Source organism: Saccoglossus kowalevskii, chromosome 3, assembly GCF_978046115.1.
Source record: "Saccoglossus kowalevskii chromosome 3, keSacKowa6.1, whole genome shotgun sequence".
Taxonomy (NCBI): Eukaryota; Metazoa; Hemichordata; class Enteropneusta; family Harrimaniidae; genus Saccoglossus; species Saccoglossus kowalevskii.
In genome coordinates, this window is record NC_140643.1 from 47,289,584 (window position 1) to 47,308,440 (window position 18,857).

Here is an 18,857-nt window from a genome sequence, read left to right on the forward strand (position 1 = left end):
AGTGCTGTGGGCATGTAATAACATACTGGTACATGGTTTAACAACCTATAAGTGCTGTGGGCATGTAATAACATACTGGTACATGGTTTCACAACCTATAAGTGATGTGGGCATGTAATAACATACTGGTACATGGTTTCACAACCAATAAGTGCTGTGAGCATGTAATAACATACTGGTACATGGTTTCATAACCTATAAGTGCTGTGAGCATGTAATAACATACTGGTACATGGTTTAACAACCTATAAGTGCTGTGAGCATGTAATAACATACTGGTACATGGTTTCACAACCTATAAGTAATGTTGGCATGTAATAACATACTGGTACACGGTTTCACAACCTATAAGTGCTGTGGGCATGTAATAACATACTGGTACAAGGTTTCACAACCTATAAGTGCTGTGGGCATGTAATAACATACTGGAACATGGTTTCACAACCTATAAGTGATGTTGGCATGTAATAACATACTGGAACATGGTTTCACAACCTATAAGTGCTGTGAGCATGTAATAACATACTGGTACACGGTTTCACAACCTATAAGTGATGTTGACATGTAAAACCATACTGGTACATGGTTTCACAACCTATAAGTGATGTGGGCATGTAATAACATACTGGTACATGGTTTCACAACCTATAAGTGATGTGGGCATGTAATAACATACTGGTACATGGTTTCACAACCTACATGTATAAGTGCTGTGGGCATGTAATAACATACTGGTACATGGTTTCACAACCTATAAGTGATGTGGGCATGTAATAACATACTGATACATGGTTTCACAACCTATAAGTGCTGTGAGCATGTAATAACATATTGGTACATGGTGTCACAACCTATAAGTGCTGTGAGCATGTAATAACATACTGGTACATGGTTTAACAACCTATAAGTGATGTGGGCATGTAATAACATACTGGTACATGGTTTCACAACCTATAAGTGCTGTGAGCATGTAATAACATACTGGAACATGGTTTCACAACCTATAAGTGCTGTGAGCATGTAATAACATACTGGTACATGGTTTCACAACCTATAAGTGCTGTGAGCATGTAATAACATACTGGTACATGGTTTCACAACCTATAAGTGATGTGGGCATGTAATAACATACTGGAACCTGGTTTCACAACCTATAAGTGCTGTGAGCATGTAATAACATACTGGTACATGGTTTCACAACCTATAAGTGCTGTGAGCATGTAATAACATACTGGTACATGGTTTAACAACCTATAAGTGCTGTGAGCATGTAATAACATACTGGTACATGGTTTCACAACCTATATGTGCTGTTGGCATGTAATAACATACTGGTACATGGTTTCACAACCTAAGTGCTGTGGGCATGTAATAACATACTGGCGGTACATGATTTCACAACCTAAGTGCTGTGGGCATGTAAGAACACACTGGTACATGGTTTCACAACCTATAAGTAATGTTGGCATGTAATAACATACTGGTACATGGTTTCACAACCTATAAGTAATGTTGGCATGTAATAACATACTGGTACATGGTTTCACAACCTATAAGTGCTGTGGGCATGTAATAACATACTGGTACATGGTTTCACAACCTATAAGTGCTGTGGGCATGTAATAACATACTGGAACATGGTTTCACAACCTATAAGTGATGTGGGCATGTAATAACATACTGGTACATGGTTTCACAACCTATAAGTGATGTTGGCATGTAATAACATACTGGAACATGGTTTCACAACCTATAAGTGCTGTGAGCATGTAATAACATACTGGTACACGGTTTCACAACCTATAAGTGATGTTGGCATGTAAAACCATACTGGTACATGGTTTCACAACCTATAAGTGATGTGGGCATGTAATAACATACTGGTACATGGTTTCACAACCTATAAGTGATGTGGGCATGTAATAACATACTGGTACATGGTTTCACAACCTACATGTATAAGTGCTGTGGGCATGTAATAACATACTGGTACATGGTTTCACAACCTATAAGTGATGTGGGCATGTAATAACATACTGGTACATGGTTTCACAACCTAAGTGCTGTGGGCATGTAATAACATACTGGTACATGGTTTCACAACCTATAAGTGCTGTGAGCATGTAATAACATACTGGTACATGGTTTCACAACCTGTAAGTGCTGTGAGCATGTAATAACATACTGGAACACGGTTTTACAACCTATAAGTAATGTTTGGCATGTAATAACATACTGGTACATGGTTTCACAACCTATAAGTGCTGTGAGCATGTAATAACATACTGGAACATGGTTTCACAACCTGTAAGTGCTGTGAGCATGTAATAACATACTGGTACATGGTTTCACAACCTATAAGTGCTGTGAGCATGTAATAACATACTGGAACATGGTTTCACAACCTGTAAGTGCTGTGAGCATGTAATAACATACTGGTACATGGTTTCACAACCTATAAGTGATGTGGGCATGTAATAACATACTGGTACATGGTTTCACAACCTATAAGTGCTGTGAGCATGTAATAACATACTGGAACATGGTTTCACAACCTATAAGTGCTGTGGGCATGTAATAACATACTGGTACATGGTTTCACAACCTATAAGTGCTGTGAGCATGTAATAACATACTGGTACATGGTTTCACAACCTATAAGTGCTGTGAGCATGTAATAACATACTGGTACATGGTTTCACAACCTATAAGTGCTGTGATCATGTAATAACATACTGGTACATGGTTTAACAACCTATAAGTGCTGTGGGCATGTAATAACATACTGGTACATGGTTTCACAACCTATACGTGCTATGGGCATGTAATAACATACTGGTACATGGTTTCACAACCTATAAGTGATGTTGGCATGTAATAACATACTGGTACATGGTTTCACAACCTATAAGTGATGTTGGCATGTAATAACATACTGGTACATGGTTTCACAACCTATAAGTGATGTGGGCATGTAATAACATACTGGTACATGGTTTCACAACCTATAAGTGATGTGGTCATGTAATAACATACTGGTACATGGTTTCACAACCTATAAGTGCTGTGAGCATGTAATAACATACTGGTACATGGTTTCACAACCTAAGTGCTGTGGGCATGTAATAACATACTGGTACATGGTTTCACAACCTATAAGTAATGTTGGCATGTAATAACACACTGATACATGGTTTCACAACCTATAAATAATGTTTGCATGTAATAACATACTGGTACATGGTTTCACAACCTATAAGTGCTGTGAGCATGTAATAACATACTGGAACATGGTTTCACAACCTATAAGTGCTGTGAGCATGTAATAACATACTGGTACATGGTTTCACAACCTATAAGTGCTGTGAGCATGTAATAACATACTGGTACATGGTTTCACAACCTATAAGTGCTGTGAGCATGTAATAACATACTGGAACATGGTTTCACAACCTATAAGTGCTGTGGGCATGTAATAACATACTGGTACATGGTTTCACAACCTATAAGTGCTGTGAGCATGCAATAACATACTGGTACATGGTTTCACAACCTATAAGTGCTGTGAGCATGTAATAACATACTGGAACCTGGTTTCACAACCTATAAGTGCTGTGAGCATGTAATAACATACTGGTACATGGTTTAACAACCTATAAGTGATGTGGGCATGTAATAACATACTGGTACATGGTTTCACAACCTGTAAGTGCTGTGAGCATGTAATAACATACTGGAACATGGTTTCACAACCTATAAGTGCTGTGAGCATGTAATAACATACTGGTACATGGTTTCACAACCTATATGTGCTGTTGGCATGTAATAACATACTGGTACATGGTTTCACAACCTAAGTGCTGTGGGCATGTAATAACATACTGGCGGTACATGATTTCACAACCTAAGTGCTGTGGGCATGTAAGAACACACTGGTACATGGTTTCACAACCTATAAGTAATGTTGGCATGTAATAACATACTGGTACATGGTTTAACAACCTATAAGTGCTGTGAGCATGTAATAACATACTGGTACATGGTTTCACAACCTATAAGTAATGTTGGCATGTAATAACATACTGGTACATGGTTTCACAACCTATAAGTGCTGTGGGCATGTAATAACATACTGGTACATGGTTTCACAACCTATAAGTGCTGTGGGCATGTAATAACATACTGGAACATGGTTTCACAACCTATAAGTGATGTGGGCATGTAATAACATACTGGTACATGGTTTCACAACCTATAAGTGATGTTGGCATGTAATAACATACTGGAACATGGTTTCACAACCTATAAGTGCTGTGAGCATGTAATAACATACTGGTACACGGTTTCACAACCTATAAGTGATGTTGGCATGTAAAACCATACTGGTACATGGTTTCACAACCTATAAGTGATGTGGGCATGTAATAACATACTGGTACATGGTTTCACAACCTATAAGTGATGTGGGCATGTAATAACATACTGGTACATGGTTTCACAACCTAAGTGCTGTGGGCATGTAATAACATACTGGTACATGGTTTCACAACCTGTAAGTGCTGTGAGCATGTAATAACATACTGGAACACGGTTTTACAACCTATAAGTAATGTTTGGCATGTAATAACATACTGGTACATGGTTTCACAACCTATAAGTGCTGTGAGCATGTAATAACATACTGGAACATGGTTTCACAACCTGTAAGTGCTGTGAGCATCTAATAACATACTGGTACATGGTTTCACAACCTATAAGTGCTGTGAGCATGTAATAACTTACTGGAACATGGTTTCACAACCTGTAAGTGCTGTGAGCATGTAATAACATACTGGTACATGGTTTCACAACCTATAAGTGATGTGGGCATGTAATAACATACTGGTACATGGTTTCACAACCTATAAGTGCTGTGAGCATGTAATAACATACTGGAACATGGTTTCACAACCTATAAGTGCTGTGGGCATGTAATAACATACTGGTACATGGTTTCACAACCTATAAGTGCTGTGAGCATGTAATAACATACTGGTACATGGTTTCACAACCTATAAGTGCTGTGAGCATGTAATAACATACTGGAACATGGTTTCACAACCTGTAAGTGCTGTGAGCATGTAATAACATACTGGTACATGGTTTCACAACCTATAAGTGCTGTGGGCATGTAATAACATACTGGTACATGGTTTCACAACCTATACGTGCTATGGGCATGTAATAACATACTGGTACATGGTTTCACAACCTATTAGTGATGTTGGCATGTAATAACATACTGGTACATGGTTTCACAACCTATAAGTGATGTGGGCATGTAATAACATACTGGTACATGGTTTCACAACCTATAAGTGATGTGGTCATGTAATAACATACTGGTACATGGTTTCACAACCTATAAGTGCTGTGAGCATGTAATAACATACTGGTACATGGTTTCACAACCTAAGTGCTGTGGGCATGTAATAACATACTGCAACATGGTTTCACAACCTATAAGTAATGTTGGCATGTAATAACACACTGATACATGGTTTCACAACCTATAAATAATGTTTGCATGTAATAACATACTGGTACATGGTTTCACAACCTATAAGTGCTGTGAGCATGTAATAACATACTGGAACATGGTTTCACAACCTATAAGTGCTGTGAGCATGTAATAACATACTGGTACATGGTTTCACAACCTATAAGTGCTGTGAGCATGTAATAACATACTGGTACATGGTTTCACAACCTATAAGTGCTGTGAGCATGTAATAACATACTGGAACATGGTTTCACAACCTATAAGTGCTGTGGGCATGTAATAACATACTGGTACATGGTTTCACAACCTATAAGTGCTGTGAGCATGCAATAACATACTGGTACATGGTTTCACAACCTATAAGTGCTGTGAGCATGTAATAACATACTGGAACCTGGTTTCACAACCTATAAGTGCTGTGAGCATGTAATAACATACTGGTACATGGTTTAACAACCTATAAGTGATGTGGGCATGTAATAACATACTGGTACATGGTTTCACAACCTATAAGTGCTGTGAGCATGTAATAACATACTGGAACATGGTTTCACAACCTATAAGTGCTGTGAGCATGTAATAACATACTGGTACATGGTTTCACAACCTATATGTGCTGTTGGCATGTAATAACATACTGGTACATGGTTTCACAACCTAAGTGCTGTGGGCATGTAATAACATACTGGCGGTACATGATTTCACAACCTAAGTGCTGTGGGCATGTAAGAACACACTGGTACATGGTTTCACAACCTATAAGTAATGTTGGCATGTAATAACATACTGGTACATGGTTTCACAACCTATAAGTGATGTGGGCATGTAATAACACACTGGTACATGGTTTCACAACCTACATGTATAAGTGCTGTGGGCATGTAATAACATACTGGTACATGGTTTCACAACCTATAAGTGATGTGGGCATGTAATAACATACTGGTACATGGTTTCACAACCTATAAGTGCTGTGAGCATGTAATAACATACTGGTACATGGTTTCACAACCTATAAGTGCTGTGAGCATGTAATAACATACTGGAACATGGTTTCACAACCTATAAGTGCTGTGAGCATGTAATAACATACTGGTACATGGTTTAACAACCTATAAGTGCTGTGGGCATGTAATAACATACTGATACATGGTTTAACAACCTATAAGTGCTGTGGGCATGTAATAACATACTGGTACATGGTTTCACAACCTACATGTATAAGTGCTGTGGGCATGTAATAACATACTGGTACATGGTTTCACAACCTATAAGTGATGTGGGCATGTAATAACATACTGGTACATGGTTTCACAACCAATAAGTGCTGTGAGCATGTAATAACATACTGGTACATGGTTTCATAACCTATAAGTGCTGTGAGCATGTAATAACATACTGGTACATGGTTTAACAACCTATAAGTGCTGTGAGCATGTAATAACATACTGGTACATGGTTTCACAACCTATAAGTAATGTTGGCATGTAATAACATACTGGTACATGGTTTCACAACCTATAAGTGCTGTGGGCATGTAATAACATACTGGTACATGGTTTCACAACCTATAAGTGCTGTGGGCATGTAATAACATACTGGAACATGGTTTCACAACCTATAAGTGATGTGGGCATGTAATAACATACTGGTACATGGTTTCACAACCTATAAGTGATGTTGGCATGTAATAACATACTGGAACATGGTTTCACAACCTATAAGTGCTGTGAGCATGTAATAACATACTGGTACACGGTTTCACAACCTATAAGTGATGTTGGCATGTAAAACCATACTGGTACATGGTTTCACAACCTATAAGTGATGTGGGCATGTAATAACATACTGGTACATGGTTTCACAACCTATAAGTGATGTGGGCATGTAATAACATACTGGTACATGGTTTCACAACCTACATGTATAAGTGCTGTGGGCATGTAATAACATACTGGTACATGGTTTCACAACCTATAAGTGATGTGGGCATGTAATAACATACTGGTACATGGTTTCACAACCTAAGTGCTGTGGGCATGTAATAACATACTGGTACATGGTTTCACAACCTATAAGTGCTGTGAGCATGTAATAACATACTGGTACATAGTTTCACAACCTGTAAGTGCTGTGAGCATGTAATAACATACTGGAACACGGTTTCACAACCTATAAGTAATGTTTGGCATGTAATAACATACTGGTACATGGTTTCACAACCTATAAGTGCTGTGAGCATGTAATAACATACTGGAACATGGTTTCACAACCTGTAAGTGCTGTGAGCATGTAATAACATACTGGTACATGGTTTCACAACCTATAAGTGCTGTGAGCATGTAATAACATACTGGAACATGGTTTCACAACCTGTAAGTGCTGTGAGCATGTAATAACATACTGGTACATGGTTTCACAACCTATAAGTGATGTGGGCATGTAATAACATACTGGTACATGGTTTCACAACCTATAAGTGCTGTGAGCATGTAATAACATACTGGAACATGGTTTCACAACCTATAAGTGCTGTGGGCATGTAATAACATACTGGTACATGGTTTCACAACCTATAAGTGCTGTGAGCATGTAATAACATACTGGTACATGGTTTCACAACCTATAAGTGCTGTGAGCATGTAATAACATACTGGTACATGGTTTCACAACCTATAAGTGCTGTGAGCATGTAATAACATACTGGTACATGGTTTAACAACCTATAAGTGCTGTGGGCATGTAATAACATACTGGTACATGGTTTCACAACCTATACGTGCTATGGGCATGTAATAACATACTGGTACATGGTTTCACAACCTATAAGTGATGTTGGCATGTAATAACATACTGGTACATGGTTTCACAACCTATAAGTGATGTGGGCATGTAATAACATACTGGTACATGGTTTCACAACCTATAAGTGATGTGGTCATGTAATAACATACTGGTACATGGTTTCACAACCTATAAGTGCTGTGAGCATGTAATAACATACTGGTACATGGTTTCACAACCTAAGTGCTGTGGGCATGTAATAACATACTGGTACATGGTTTCACAACCTATAAGTGATGTGGGCATGTAATAACATACTGGTACATGGTTTCACAACCTAAGTGCTGTGGGCATGTAATAACATACTGGTACATGGTTTCACAACCTATAAGTGCTGTGAGCATGTAATAACATACTGGTACATGGTTTCACAACCTGTAAGTGCTGTGAGCATGTAATAACATACTGGAACACGGTTTCACAACCTATAAGTAATGTTGGCATGTAATAACATACTGGAACATGGTTTCACAACCTGTAAGTGCTGTGAGCATGTAATAACATACTGGTACATGGTTTCACAACCTGTAAGTGATGTGGGCATGTAATAACATACTGGTACATGGTTTCACAACCTATAAGTGATGTGGGCATGTAATAACATACTGGTACATGGTTTCACAACCTATAAGTGATGTGGTCATGTAATAACATACTGGTACATGGTTTCACAACCTATAAGTGCTGTGAGCATGTAATAACATACTGGTACATGGTTTCACAACCTAAGTGCTGTGGGCATGTAATAACATACTGGTACATGGTTTCACAACCTATAAGTGATGTGGGCATGTAATAACGTACTGGTACATGGTTTCACAACCTAAGTGCTGTGGGCATGTAATAACATACTGGTACATGGTTTCACAACCTATAAGTGCTGTGAGCATGTAATAACATACTGGTACATGGTTTCACAACCTGTAAGTGCTGTGAGCATGTAATAACATACTGGAATACGGTTTCACAACCTATAAGTAATGTTGGCATGTAATAACATACTGGAACATGGTTTCACAACCTGTAAGTGCTGTGAGCATGTAATAACATACTGGTACATGGTTTCACAACCTATAAGTGCTGTGAGCATGTAATAACATACTGGAACATGGTTTCACAACCTGTAAGTGCTGTGAGCATGTAATAACATACTGGTACATGGTTTCACAACCTATAAGTGATGTGGGCATGTAATAACATACTGGTACATGGTTTCACAACCTATAAGTGCTGTGAGCATGTAATAACATACTGGAACATGGTTTCACAACCTATAAGTGCTGTGGGCATGTAATAACATACTGGTACATGGTTTCACAACCTATAAGTGCTGTGAGCATGTAATAACATACTGGTACATGGTTTCACAACCTATAAGTGCTGTGAGCATGTAATAACATACTGGTACATGGTTTCACAACCTATAAGTGCTGTGAGCATGTAATAACATACTGGTACATGGTTTAACAACCTATAAGTGCTGTGGGCATGTAATAACATACTGGTACATGGTTTCACAACCTATACGTGCTATGGGCATGTAATAACATACTGGTACACTGTTTCACAACCTATAAGTGATGTGGTCATGTAATAACATACTGGTACATGGTTTCACAACCTATAAGTAATGTTGGCATGTAATAACATACTGGTACATGGTTTCACAACCTAAGTGCTGTGGGCATGTAATAACATACTGATACATGGTTTCACAACCTATATGTGCTGTTGGCATGTAATAACATACTGGTACATGGTTTCACAACCTAAGTGCTGTGGGCATGTAATAACATACTGGCGGTACATGATTTCACAACCTAAGTGCTGTGGGCATGTAATAACACACTGGTACATGGTTTCACAACCTATAAGTGATGTGGTCATGTAATAACATACTGGTACATGGTTTCACAACCTATAAGTAATGTTGGCATGTAATAACATACTGGTACATGGTTTCACAACCTATAAGTGATGTGGGCATGTAATAACATACTGGTACATGGTTTCACAACCTATAAGTAATGTTGGCATGTAATAACATACTGGTACATGGTTTCACAACCTATAAGTGCTGTGAGCATGTAATAACATACTGGTACATGGTTTCACAACCTATAAGTGCTGTGAGCATGTAATAACATACTGGTACATGGTTTCACAACCTATAAGTGATGTGGGCATGTAATAACATACTGGTACATGGTTTCACAACCTATAAATGCTGTGAGCATGTAATAACATACTGGTACATGGTTTCACAACCTATAAGTAATGTTGGCATGTAATAACATACTGGTACATGGTTTCACAACCTATAAGTGCTGTGGGCATGTAATAACATACTGGTACATGGTTTCACAACCTATAAGTGCTGTGGGCATGTAATAACATACTGGAACATGGTTTCACAACCTATAAGTGATGTGGGCATGTAATAACATACTGGTACAAGGTTTCACAACCTATAAGTGATGTTGGCATGTAATAACATACTGGAACATGGTTTCACAACCTATAAGTGCTGTGAGCATGTAATAACATACTGGTACACGGTTTCACAACCTATAAGTGATGTTGGCATGTAAAACCATACTGGTACATGGTTTCACAACATATAAGTGATGTGGGCATGTAATAACATACTGGTACATGGTTTCACAACCTATAAGTGATGTGGGCATGTAATAACATACTGGTACATGGTTTCACAACCTACATGTATAAGTGCTGTGGGCATGTAATAACATACTGGTACATGGTTTCACAACCTATAAGTGATGTGGGCATGTAATAACATACTGGTACATGGTTTCACAACCTAAGTGCTATGGGCATGTAATAACATACTGGTACATGGTTTCACAACCTATAAGTGCTGTGAGCATGTAATAACATACTGGAACATGGTTTCACAACCTGTAAGTGCTGTGAGCATGTAATAACATACTGGTACATGGTTTCACAACCTATAAGTGCTGTGAGCATGTAATAACATACTGGAACATGGTTTCACAACCTGTAAGTGCTGTGAGCATGTAATAACATACTGGTACATGGTTTCACAACCTATAAGTGATGTGGGCATGTAATAACATACTGGTACATGGTTTCACAACCTATAAGTGCTGTGAGCATGTAATAACATACTGGAACATGGTTTCACAACCTATAAGTGCTGTGGGCATGTAATAACATACTGGTACATGGTTTCACAACCTATAAGTGCTGTGAGCATGTAATAACATACTGGTACATGGTTTCACAACCTATAAGTGCTGTGAGCATGTAATAACATACTGGTACATGGGTTCACAACCTATAAGTGCTGTGAGCATGTAATAACATACTGGTACATGGTTTAACAACCTATAAGTGCTGTGGGCATGTAATAACATACTGGTACATGGTTTCACAACCTATACGTGCTATGGGCATGTAATAACATACTGGTACATGGTTTCACAACCTATAAGTGATGTTGGCATGTAATAACATACTGGTACATGGTTTCACAACCTATAAGTGATGTGGGCATGTAATAACATACTGGTACATGGTTTCACAACCTATAAGTGATGTGGTCATGTAATAACATACTGGTACATGGTTTCACAACCTATAAGTGCTGTGAGCATGTAATAACATACTGGTACATGGTTTCACAACCTAAGTGCTGTGGGCATGTAATAACATACTGGTACATGGTTTCACAACCTATAAGTGATGTGGGCATGTAATAACATACTGGTACATGGTTTCACAACCTAAGTGCTGTGGGCATGTAATAACATACTGGTACATGGTTTCACAACCTATAAGTGCTGTGAGCATGTAATAACATACTGGTACATGGTTTCACAACCTGTAAGTGCTGTGAGCATGTAATAACATACTGGAACACGGTTTCACAACCTATAAGTAATGTTGGCATGTAATAACATACTGGAACATGGTTTCACAACCTGTAAGTGCTGTGAGCATGTAATAACATACTGGTACATGGTTTCACAACCTGTAAGTGATGTGGGCATGTAATAACATACTGGTACATGGTTTCACAACCTATAAGTGATGTGGGCATGTAATAACATACTGGTACATGGTTTCACAACCTATAAGTGATGTGGTCATGTAATAACATACTGGTACATGGTTTCACAACCTATAAGTGCTGTGAGCATGTAATAACATACTGGTACATGGTTTCACAACCTAAGTGCTGTGGGCATGTAATAACATACTGGTACATGGTTTCACAACCTATAAGTGATGTGGGCATGTAATAACGTACTGGTACATGGTTTCACAACCTAAGTGCTGTGGGCATGTAATAACATACTGGTACATGGTTTCACAACCTATAAGTGCTGTGAGCATGTAATAACATACTGGTACATGGTTTCACAACCTGTAAGTGCTGTGAGCATGTAATAACATACTGGAACACGGTTTCACAACCTATAAGTAATGTTGGCATGTAATAACATACTGGAACATGGTTTCACAACCTGTAAGTGCTGTGAGCATGTAATAACATACTGGTACATGGTTTCACAACCTATAAGTGCTGTGAGCATGTAATAACATACTGGAACATGGTTTCACAACCTGTAAGTGCTGTGAGCATGTAATAACATACTGGTACATGGTTTCACAACCTATAAGTGATGTGGGCATGTAATAACATACTGGTACATGGTTTCACAACCTATAAGTGCTGTGAGCATGTAATAACATACTGGAACATGGTTTCACAACCTATAAGTGCTGTGGGCATGTAATAACATACTGGTACATGGTTTCACAACCTATAAGTGCTGTGAGCATGTAATAACATACTGGTACATGGTTTCACAACCTATAAGTGCTGTGAGCATGTAATAACATACTGGTACATGGTTTCACAACCTATAAGTGCTGTGAGCATGTAATAACATACTGGTACATGGTTTAACAACCTATAAGTGCTGTGGGCATGTAATAACATACTGGTACATGGTTTCACAACCTATACGTGCTATGGGCATGTAATAACATACTGGTACACTGTTTCACAACCTATAAGTGATGTGGTCATGTAATAACATACTGGTACATGGTTTCACAACCTATAAGTAATGTTGGCATGTAATAACATACTGGTACATGGTTTCACAACCTAAGTGCTGTGGGCATGTAATAACATACTGATACATGGTTTCACAACCTATATGTGCTGTTGGCATGTAATAACATACTGGTACATGGTTTCACAACCTAAGTGCTGTGGGCATGTAATAACATACTGGCGGTACATGATTTCACAACCTAAGTGCTGTGGGCATGTAATAACACACTGGTACATGGTTTCACAACCTATAAGTGATGTGGTCATGTAATAACATACTGGTACATGGTTTAACAACCTATAAGTGCTGTGGGCATGTAATAACATACTGGTACATGGTTTCACAACCTATACGTGCTATGGGCATGTAATAACATACTGGTACATGGTTTCACAACCTATAAGTGATGTTGGCATGTAATAACATACTGGTACATGGTTTCACAACCTATAAGTGATGTGGGCATGTAATAACATACTGGTACATGGTTTCACAACCTATAAGTGATGTGGTCATGTAATAACATACTGGTACATGGTTTCACAACCTATAAGTGCTGTGAGCATGTAATAACATACTGGTACATGGTTTCACAACCTATAAGTGATGTGGGCATGTAATAACATACTGGTACATGGTTTCACAACCTATAAGTGATGTGGTCATGTAATAACATACTGGTACATGGTTTCACAACCTATAAGTGCTGTGAGCATGTAATAACATACTGGTACATGGTTTCACAACCTAAGTGCTGTGGGCATGTAATAACATACTGGTACATGGTTTCACAACCTAAGTGCTGTGGGCATGTAATAACATACTGATACATGGTTTCACAACCTATATGTGCTGTTGGCATGTAATAACATACTGGTACATGGTTTCACAACCTAAGTGCTGTGGGCATGTAATAACATACTGGCGGTACATGATTTCACAACCTAAGTGCTGTGGGCATGTAATAACACACTGGTACATGGTTTCACAACCTATAAGTGATGTGGTCATGTAATAACACACTGGTACATGGTTTAACAACCTATAAGTGCTGTGGGCATGTAATAACATACTGGTACATGGTTTCACAACCTATACGTGCTATGGGCATGTAATAACATACTGGTACATGGTTTCACAACCTATAAGTGCTGTGAGCATGTAATAACATACTGGTACATGTTTTCACAACCTAAGTGCTGTGGGCATGTAATAACATACTGGTACATGGTTTCACAACCTAAGTGCTGTGGGCATGTAATAACATACTGGTACATGGTTTCACAACCTATAAGTGCTGTGAGCATGTAATAACATACTGGTACATGGTTTCACAACCTGTAAGTGCTGTGAGCATGTAATAACATACTGGAACACGGTTTCACAACCTATAAGTAATGTTGGCATGTAATAACATACTGGAACATGGTTTCACAACCTGTAAGTGCTGTGAGCATGTAATAACATACTGGTACATGGTTTCACAACCTATAAGTGCTGTGAGCATGTAATAACATACTGGAACATGGTTTCACAACCTGTAAGTGCTGTGAGCATGTAATAACATACTGGTACATGGTTTCACAACCTATAAGTGATGTGGGCATGTAATAACATACTGGTGCATGGTTTCACAACCTATAAGTGCTGTGAGCATGTAATAACATACTGGAACATGGTTTCACAACCTATAAGTGCTGTGGGCATGTAATAACATACTGGTACATGGTTTCACAACCTATAAGTGCTGTGAGCATGTAATAACATACTGGTACATGGTTTCACAACCTATAAGTGCTGTGAGCATGTAATAACATACTGGTACATGGTTTCACAACCTATAAGTGCTGTGAGCATGTAATAACATACTGGTACATGGTTTAACAACCTATAAGTGCTGTGGGCATGTAATAACATACTGGTACATGGTTTCACAACCTATACGTGCTATGGGCATGTAATAACATACTGGTACACTGTTTCACAACCTATAAGTGATGTGGTCATGTAATAACATACTGGTACATGGTTTCACAACCTATAAGTAATGTTGGCATGTAATAACATACTGGTACATGGTTTCACAACCTAAGTGCTGTGGGCATGTAATAACATACTGATACATGGTTTCACAACCTATATGTGCTGTTGGCATGTAATAACATACTGGTACATGGTTTCACAACCTAAGTGCTGTGGGCATGTAATAACATACTGGCGGTACATGATTTCACAACCTAAGTGCTGTGGGCATGTAATAACACACTGGTACATGGTTTCACAACCTATAAGTGATGTGGTCATGTAATAACATACTGGTACATGGTTTCACAACCTATAAGTAATGTTGGCATGTAATAACATACTGGTACATGGTTTCACAACCTATAAGTGATGTGGGCATGTAATAACATACTGGTACATGGTTTCACAACCTATAAGTAATGTTGGCATGTAATAACATACTGGTACATGGTTTCACAACCTATAAGTGCTGTGAGCATGTAATAACATACTGGTACATGGTTTCACAACCTATAAGTGCTGTGAGCATGTAATAACATACTGGTACATGGTTTCACAACCTATAAGTGATGTGGGCATGTAATAACATACTGGTACATGGTTTCACAACCTATAAGTGCTGTGAGCATGTAATAACATACTGGTACATGGTTTCACAACCTATACGTGATGTGGGACAAATACAATTGGAACTAAATGCTGCTAGAGATGCTGTTGGTTGAAACTTATGGAACGCGCCATAGTTGATGTGTGAAACAGTGATATTGCATACACTTAATTCAAAACCAGCCATGCAATTTTGTTGAGTATTTTCGTACCAATTTTGGATAGTGTTAATCTAAATTAGTCTGAAAAAAATAACTATGTACACTAGTCAATATTTAGGATATACCAATGTGATTATTAGAATGTCTGAGTGAAAGTCATAACAAAGTTATAGCATTATATCCTAAATGTATAGCAGTAAATCTTCACTAACTGCTGTTTGATTACTTGCTCTTGGCAGATAAAACATACAGTTGTCACCCAGTAGTCATAAACAGTGAAAAATTCCCTTTAAATTAAAGTTATCGTTACAAAATAAAAACATCTGATAGAGGTCTACCTGAAATGGATGTATAAAATGTATTTTATTTAATTACATAAAAACATCAATTCATTTTCTAAAAGTTATCTAAAATAGCATTTTTTGAAAAAAAAAAGAAGAGAATTGAGGTTACTTTGACAAAATGAACAAAACTCGGCGAGAAGGTACCTTCCTGAAATATATTATACAAAGTTGACGCTAATGAAGGACAATGCAGCACTCTTATTACCAACTGCAAAACATTGATGATGTTGATTTGGTTGGAAACAAAAAACTACTAGTAAAAGAGTTTAAACTCTGGAATGAAAAAAAACTCTCACAAACACATGTTTTCATACAATGCAATTTAATGCACCAATGACTCATGGGTATTTCAGCTGTAAACCAACATGCATAGGTTACAATTAACACTCAGTCACTTAACTTTCTAAGATATAGACACATCAGCACAAAACAGAAAATAAAGTTTGTCAGTTTTGACAGACTACATGGGTTTAATAGCTCCATCTTACAACGCAGAACTCCATAAATCTAGCAGAATTCTATGATCATGGGATTTTTCTCACATTCATGACTTTTCATTTGGAAACATCTATTTGCTAATACACATAAATAGCTCCCAATGTGAACATTTTATTGTATCTAGATTTTCAAAACATTCATTGCACATATTATTATGATATCATGCAATTTATAAACTATCTGTAAAATCTGTATTAAAAGCCGCGGCTTCTATAAAAATGGTACAATGCAACAGAGGGGATGTGGCTTCTTGTAGAGCCATCTGTACATATGAGAAATGGTGAATTTTGGGGTCTCAAAATGAATGGGTGAATGAGGCTTCTAATACAGATATTACGGTAGTATTTATTTATGTAGGTGATATAGTATAGTCTAAATAGCAACATAATAATATTCATTTGTAGTATGGATAATGAGAATCAGATCATTCTCATATTGTATAATCCACACATATACCAGTTTGACATTGTGAACCAAATACAATACATCATTTGTCTTTGTACCTGCTTTGAACAAAATTGGTATGTATGAGAAATTGTAAGCATGTCTGAGAAATCGTTAAAGACACAAGTCATTGAAAATGACACAGTCCCTGTTAAATTTTTGAAAGTTCTTTGTGCTCGTCATATTAAAGCGGAGGGATTGATGCGAGCATGTCCTTGAAATTTGTCTTGAGTTCCAAGTGGCGTATACAACAGATTGTTTATTTACATCAAAACACGAGTTCCTTGTAGTAGTAATATGGCCAAAAATAAAAACAGGCATTACTCGGCCATCTTTGATCTGATTATGAAACACACTGATATTTATGATGTATGTGCCAAATACGAATGAAAATGGTACATAAATTGTGGAAATATAGTAGTAAAATTCAGATGGCTGTCAATCGGCCATCCTTGACCAGATTTTGAAACAAATTGTCATGGACATGCATCCTAACATGTATAAAGTACATGTATGTGCGAAATTTGAATGAAAACTGACAGAGCACGTCCAAGATACCGCATAAAAAACAAAAAAACAAGATGCCTGCCAGTCGACCATCTTTGATCCAATTGCGAAATAAATTGTCATGGACATGTATCCTAACATGTATAATCTATGTACCAAGTTTGAATGACAACTGACAAAGCATGTCCAAAATACAACATTTTCAAAAAGCAAGATAGCTGCCAGTCGGCCATTTTGAATCGAATCGCTAAACCACTGCATGTGCATATGTCCCACATAAGGTACTAGGCACATGCAAAGAATGGACGGAATCGGTCCACAGGATTCTGAAATATGACTCTGGACAGACTGACGCACAGACAGATGGACAGACTCAGGAACTCACGGATGGTCAGGACATGTAACATAACATGTATGATCTATGTAATAAATTTGAATGAAAAATGAAAAAGCATGTCCAAAATACGACATTTTCAAAAAACAAGATGGCTGCCAGTTGGCCATCTTTGATCCAATTGTGAAATAAATCGTCATGGACATGTATCCGAACATGTATAATCTATGTACGAAGTTTGAATGAAAACTGACGAAGCATATCCAAAATACAACATTTTCAAAAAACAAGATGGCTGCCAGTCGGCCATTTTGAATCACATCGCTAAACCACTGCATTTGCATATGTCCCACATAAAGTACTAGGCACATGCAAAGAATGAACCAACATGACCACCAGTAGACCATTTTAAGTCAAATCAGGAAACAAGATGACATG

General features: G+C 37.7%; 1 protein-coding gene across 2 annotated transcripts in view; it reads right to left on the reverse strand.

The window, feature by feature from the left end:
• LOC102804386 (zinc finger MYND domain-containing protein 10-like) overlaps nt 1-18,857 on the reverse strand; it is an 84,715-nt gene that overhangs the window by 42,436 nt on the left and 23,422 nt on the right. The window lies entirely within an intron of this gene.